The sequence below is a fragment of the Sapajus apella genome, unplaced genomic scaffold (assembly GCF_009761245.1).
Source record: "Sapajus apella isolate SASKATOON/1434 unplaced genomic scaffold, GSC_monkey_1.0 scaffold63, whole genome shotgun sequence".
In the NCBI taxonomy this organism is placed as follows: domain Eukaryota; kingdom Metazoa; phylum Chordata; class Mammalia; order Primates; family Cebidae; genus Sapajus; species Sapajus apella.
In genome coordinates, this window is record NW_022437003.1 from 7,611,307 (window position 1) to 7,618,341 (window position 7,035).

The following is a 7,035-nucleotide window of genomic DNA, read 5'->3' on the forward strand; positions in this document are numbered from 1 at the left end:
CGATTCACTGAGAGGCCAATCCCCTCCCAGGCGCGGGGAGCTCAGGAGTTCTGCCGAACGACACTCAAGCTGGGCACCCTGGGGTCTGAAGAGTGAGAAGGAGGGCCCCAACTTTCCCTTGGCCCCAAAAAGCCGGTGCTGAGGACAGCCAGAGAGGTAGAGGCAGAAGGAAAAGAATGATCTAGCGCTTGGGTGTAGTTGGGTAAACCATCAGCTGTAATTGCTCACCGTCCAGCCAAATCAAGTAACCAGAAACACCTATGTCCATCAGGCACCGCCTTCTATTTCGGAGGACCATAAATTAGTACTTCAGCCCCCACAGTCACCAAATTTGTCTTTCCTCCCTAACTTATTCAGGAAGATTGGTACAGATGTCTCAGCATAAGTCTTTTTTTTTTTCCCCCTAAACAAAGAATTAATCTATTTCCTTCTATTTGAATTACAAGAATGTTTAGTGGCCTGACTTCCATTGTTTTTAATCTGGATGTAATTGTAAAAGGTATAATTTTTGAAATCAACTTACTGCATAACCAATGGCTTCTACCAGCAGACCTGAAAGCATTTGTAGTACATAGGGCACCCCATACAGATTTATTACTTTACATCAGCTTTTTGCACCTTCTTTTAATTGAGAGTTCATTCAATTAGGCCTTAAAATCATTTAGACATACTTGAGGTTTGGATGAAATTATTTAATGTGAGCAGAAGGTTTCATCACATTGTTAGTGCACAATTTCCTTTTAGGTCCTTTCTACCGGAGTCCACCCTGCAGTCCTTACATTAATCGCCCCTGAGCTGCACCATTTATTCCATTGAAACAATTCGGTAAGTTAACCATTAGAAAGATGCATACTCTGTTTCTCTCCAGGGCACCTTTGCAGTCAACCCAAGATGAGAAACGTTGCACTTGCAAAGGCTAATGGGAAGCAAATATTCTTGTGCAAAACATTAAATTCTGTTTTTCATCTTGCTGACTTCCTTGTGAGGTTGACTTTTTGTGGTCATTGATTTCTTTAAGTCTGAACCCCCAGTAGGAGATATAGAGAAATCAGAAATCTATTAAAGTTAGAAACATTTTTTCACCCAATTAAAGCAATAATAAAGAATTTTACAGACAGATGAGAACCAGAAAGTGAAATTGTAAACACCCTCTCCTCATTGCTTCGGGTTCAAAAAGGACTCTGTGTGCTGGTATGATGAAAGATAATTTTTAAAAATTAGAAAAACAAAGCAGGCGGGGAAAGAGAGGAGGCGTGTTTTTTAATATTCAACATCCATCTTGTGGCGTCATTTAAGAATTACTGTACTTAGATGAGCAAACCCTTTTGTGAGGGGAAGCTACTTACAGCGAAGCCTTAGAAGGGTGCCTGTGGCTGTCTCGCCTCTCTTCCTACCTGGATTGGGAGCCCACCCTGGAGGGTACTGTCATAATATCAGGGAAGGAGGGTGTCTGGGAGTGTAGCCAGCAGCTAGGATGTTCACTAGGTAAAGTGATGAGATCTACAAGGAAATTCTGATCCCGGATTGGAATACTTGTGTTGTAGAACTCAGCTTCTGGAAAGAAGATGCTTCCTTGCCATTGTCCCTCCCATCCCTTGCAACCCTTGTCTGGAGTGTTTTTATTTTTTCAAGGGAACAGTAAATACTTGATCACTTTGCCTGAAACTTCGCCTGGATGGTCCCTAATTTTGAATTCCAGAGATAGTTAAAACATTACTAATACATTGGTATTATGTGAGTCACTGAGAACTAAGGTTAAGAGGGATGGAGATTCCTTATTTTCCAAACCTATTTAAACAGAAGCCAGAAATCATATCCAGTTCATCTCAAACTTTCATCAAGATCCTCTCCCCACTACTTCGCCCATGCAGGCACTGTGGTAGGCATCACTGATGTCCACTGTGGGTTTTGTTTTACATCTACACAAAGGTGGGCACAGTTAAAATGCCCAGATCCTCATTCTTGGCGGATTTATGAATCTGAGCCATCAAACTATGTAGCCTTGGGGCCATAAAGTCTTTCTGAATTCAAGTTTTAAGGTTAAGTACCAAATATTTCTGTACAATTACCCATCACAAATTCAGGTTTGAAAAACAATGCTTGGATAATCCTTTTGCTTTCTCAGCTGCTTTTTGGCAGAGAATACTTGTATATTCATGGGCCTTGTGCAATATGATGTGTGCTTCTTTGGAAAGAAAGAATCATAAAATACTGTAAAAGTTATAAATAGGTTCCACAAGCTTGTCATGTCCAAATTAGTACATATGGATGGTCCTGAAGTTTTGGTTCCTACTCCATGGCAAGATCAATATTATTTTATTACTTACCGTAAATTATTGTCCACTTTGTTCAAAATCTTTATCTGACTATAAAGGCCAGAACCAAACTCAGGAGTTTCACATTCATTTATAACTGTTTTCTCTTTTCCCCTTCCTTTTTAAATTAATCATGGAAATCAACTCCAGGCTTATAGCCTTTTAGAATAATAATGAAAAAAAGAGAGTAATATTTTATGAAGATTGAGGAATAAACTCTTCTGGTTTATTGAGTCTTCTACTCAGAGATAATATTGCTTTGGACAATAAGCCACCTGAAGCAGGGTGACACTCTTAGGTGTCACTGCATCTCCTGCTGGTCATTAAAATCCTTCACAGGGTTTTACACACAGTTGGCACTAAAGAAATATTTACTGAAAAAAATTATTTATTTATTTTGAGATGGAATCTCGCTGTGTCGCCCGTGCAGTGGAAGGATCCCAGCTCACTGCAACCTCCGCCTCCCAGGTTCAAGTGATTCTCCTGCCTCGGTCTCCTGAGTAGCTGGGATTACAGATGCACACCACCACCCTCGGCTAATTTTTGTATTTTTAGTAGAGATGGGGCTTCACCATGTTGGCGAGGCTGGTCTCGAACTCCTGACCTCATGATCCACCCACCTTGGCCTCCCAAAGTGCTGGGATTACAGGCGTGAGCCACTTTGCCTGGCTGATATTTTAAAGATACCTACCTTCAAGCTTGATGGGAAGAAATACATTCTTGGTTAGAACTGACTACCTGTAAAGTGGGCATTTTTTTTTTTTTTTTAAGACTGGGTACTTTTAAAAATAATTTTTAAACAAAAATATGGCTTCAGTGAAGTCTTTTGTTTTGGTTGTTTGGAAACATTTAATCTTCTTTTGCATATCCATGTGAGCATTTTGATGTAAAGCCAACAGGTTTTCTGGCGTTTTGAGAAGTCCCGTCATCAGCTGTATTTCTGTTTCTTTGGGCGGGTTGCTAATTCTCACTTAGTAACAGATAACAAATGTGTGTGATAGGTTATGCTGCTATTTTAGTGTGCGGAAGAATTGGCAGTCAAAAACCTAGTCAGTTCAGCTCAGACCCACCTCTGGGGGAGTATTCTATTCATGCTGCATTAAACCACAGCTAAGCTGGTAAATAAAGTGAAATGGAAATTTGTGCCTGTTATTCCGTCATTAAAGTCATAATGCCTCTTTTACACTGAAAATCCAAAAACCAGAAAGCAGAGTAGGATTATTTGAGGGACAGGCAAGGGCAAAAATCAAAGTGTCCAGGGACAAAGAAGTTCATTGCCAGCATCAATGTGCCAACAATTTCACCCTGTCGGTGTAGAAGTAGCTTTCAGTGTACGCACACTCTAATTTCTATTATGTAAACCCGAAAGGCAAGAAAGAGAAAGCAAACGTTTTAAACCCACTGTGTGCTCGTTCACATTTTAAAGTCCGAGTGTCCTTTGGTTTTAAGTCTTTAAACATTGAGTCTCCGAGCTGCCAAGTTATTTTTAGGGAACTGATGATACTCTCCAAATGTATTGAATGACCTCTCTCTGGATGACAGATACATTCTAATGCTGTTGCTTGTGAGCTGGGCAGAGGGCACAGGGTGATGGAAATAGTCTTGGATCTCAAGGCAGGAGACCTAGAGTCTAGTCCAGGCAGTTATTACCAGCTCCAAGACCTTGTTTGGTTTACTTCATTAAAAAGGACAAATGTGGTTAGAAAAAGTACTCATGATCTTATCCTAGAATGGAGGATGCTAGCATGACCCTTTATTTAAAGACGCCTATAGCTGGTCATCTCAGATTTAGAAGATGGCTTAATGTTAATACTTGAGTGTTGTTTGTTCACTTTTTAATTTAACCTATTTGAGATCATTTTGTAAGATTGATATTTTCTGCGACAACAAGGGAAAGGCGTATTCATGATAGAAAATTATGAAAACATAAAGATATACAAAAAAGAAAATAAAAATTACCCACAATTCTTTCTACTCCTCAAAATAACAGTTGACATTTTAGAGTATCTAATTTCAGGCTTTTCTTATACATAAATATACACAGATAAGTGTTACAAACACAAACAGCTTAAAAAAAAACTACTAGTATACTGTATAGTGAATATTTTTCCCTGTATTAAATTGTTTCTACAATTTGAATAGCATTTTAACATGTCATTGCCTCCAAGTTTATTTAAGCAATCTCTTTGCTGGATATTTATATTATTTCCAACTTTTCCCTATTATAAAGGGCTCTGAAATTAATTCCCTGGTAGAAAAATCTTTTTTTTAGACGGAGTTTTGCTCTTGTTCCCCTGGCTGGAGTGCTATGGCGCCACCTCGGCTCACTATAACCTCTGCCTCCTTGGTTCAAGCGATTCTCCTGCCTCGGCCTCCTGAGTGGCGGGGATTACAGGCAGGCGCCATCATGCCCAGTTAATTTTTGTATTTTTAGTAGAGACAGGGTTTCACCATGTTGGCCAGGCTGGTCTCAAACTCCTAATGATCTGCCTGCCATGGCCTCCCAAAGTGCTGGGATTGCAGGCGTGAGCCACTGCCCCCAGCTGATAAATCTTTTTTTTTTTAAAAAAAACTTTTATTTTAGGTTCAGAGGTACATGTGCAGCTTTGTTATAGAGGTAAATTGCTTGTCATGGGGGTCTGATGTACAGATTGTCACCAAGTAATAAGCATAGCACGTGATATAGAGTTTTTCAATCCTCTCCCTCCTCCTAGGGAGAAACTGCCACCTGCTATCTCTAATGATTGAACTAGTTTATATTCCCGCCACCATCAAGTTGGCCACAGTGTCTCTTGTTCCCTTCTTTGTTTCCATGTGTACTCAGTGTTTAGCTCTCACTTGTAAGTGAGAACCTGTGGTATTTGGTTTTCTGTTCCTGAGTTAGTTCGTTTAGCATAATGGCCTCCAGCTCCATCTATGTTGCTGCAAAGAACATGATCTCACTCTTTTTTTATGACTGTGTAGTATTCCATGGTGTATATGTACCACATTGTCTTTATCCAGTCTACCGCTGATGGGCATTTAGGTTGATGCCCATCTTTGCTATTATGACTATTGCTGCGTGAACACGTGTGCATGTGTCTTCATGGTAGAATGATTTTTATTTCTTTGAGTATGTACCCAATAATGGGATTTCTGGGTCAAATGGTTGTTTTAAGTTCTTTGAGAAATTGCCACACAGCTTTCCACAGTGGCCACACCGATTTACATTCCCATCAGCAGTGTATAAGGGTTTCCTTTTCTCTGCAACGTTGCCAGCATCTGTTGTTTTGACTTTTTAATCATAGCCATTCTGACTAGTGTAAGATAGTATCACATTGTGGTTTGGAGATTTTTTTTTTTTCATATGCTTGCTGGCTGCATGTATGTCTTCTTTTGAAAAGTATCTGTTCCTGTCTTTTGACCACCTTTTTTTTTTTGAGATGGGGTCTAGCTCTGTCACCTAGACTGGAGTGCAGTGGCACGATCCTGGCTCACTGCAACCTCTGCCACCCAGGTTCCGGCACTTTCCCACTTTAGCCTTCCGAGTAGCTGGATTATAGGTGCATGCCACCACACCCGGCTTATTTTTTGTATTTTTAGTAGAGATGGGGTTTCACCATGTTGGCCAGGCTGGTCTCGTACTCCTGACCTCAAGTGATCTGCCCACCTTGGCCTCCCAGAGACCTGGGACTACAGGTGTGAGCAACCGTGCCTGGCCCTTTTACCAGGTTTTTTTTTTTTTTGAGATGAGTTTCGCTCTGTTGCTGGAGTGCAGTGGCTCCATCTCGGCTCACTGCAACCTCCGCTTCCTAGGTTCAAGTAATTCTCCTGTGTTAGCCTCCTGACTACCTGGAATTACAGGCATGTGCCACCTGTAATTATAGGTGCATGCCACCACACTAAATTTTTTTTTTTTTTTTTGTATTTTTAGTAGAGATGGGGTTTCACTGTGTTAGCTAGGATGGTCTTGATCTCCTGACCCTGTGATCTGCCCACCTCAGCCTCCCAAAGTTCTGGGATTACAGGCATCAGCCACTGCACCAGGCCCCTTTGACCACTTTTTAATGGGGCTGTTTGGGTTTTGCTTGTTAATTTAAGTTCCTTTCAGTTTCTGGATTTTAACCTTTGTCGGGTGTATAGTTTGCAAAATTTTTCTCTCATTCTGTAGGTTGTCTGTTTACTCTGTTGATAGTGCCTTTTGCTGTGCAGAAGCCCCTTAATTTAGCTAGTTCCCATTTGCCAATTTTCGTTTTTGTTGCGATTGCTTTTGGCATCTTTGTCATGAAATCTTTGCTAGGGCCTATGTCCAGAAGGTTATTTCCTAGGTTACCTTCCAGGGGCTTTAGGTTTTACATTTAAGTATTTGCTGAAGTTGTTCCATCTTGAATAGATTTTTCTTTATGGTTATAAGGAAGGGGTCTAGTTTCAACCTTTTGCATATGGCTGGCCAGTTATCCCACACCATTTATTGAATAGGAATTCCTTTTCCCATTGTTTATTTTTGTCAAAGATCACCGAGTTGTGGATGTGTGGCATTATTTCTGGGCTCTCTATTCTGTTCCGTTGGTCTTTGTGTCTATTTTTGTACCAGTATTATGTTGTTTTGGTTACTGTAGCCTTGTAGTATAGTTTGAAGTCAAGTAATGTGATGCCTCCAGCCTTGTTCTTTTTGCTTAGCATTGACTTGGCTATTTGAGCTCTTTTTTGTTCCATATAGATTTTAAAATAGTTTTTTTTT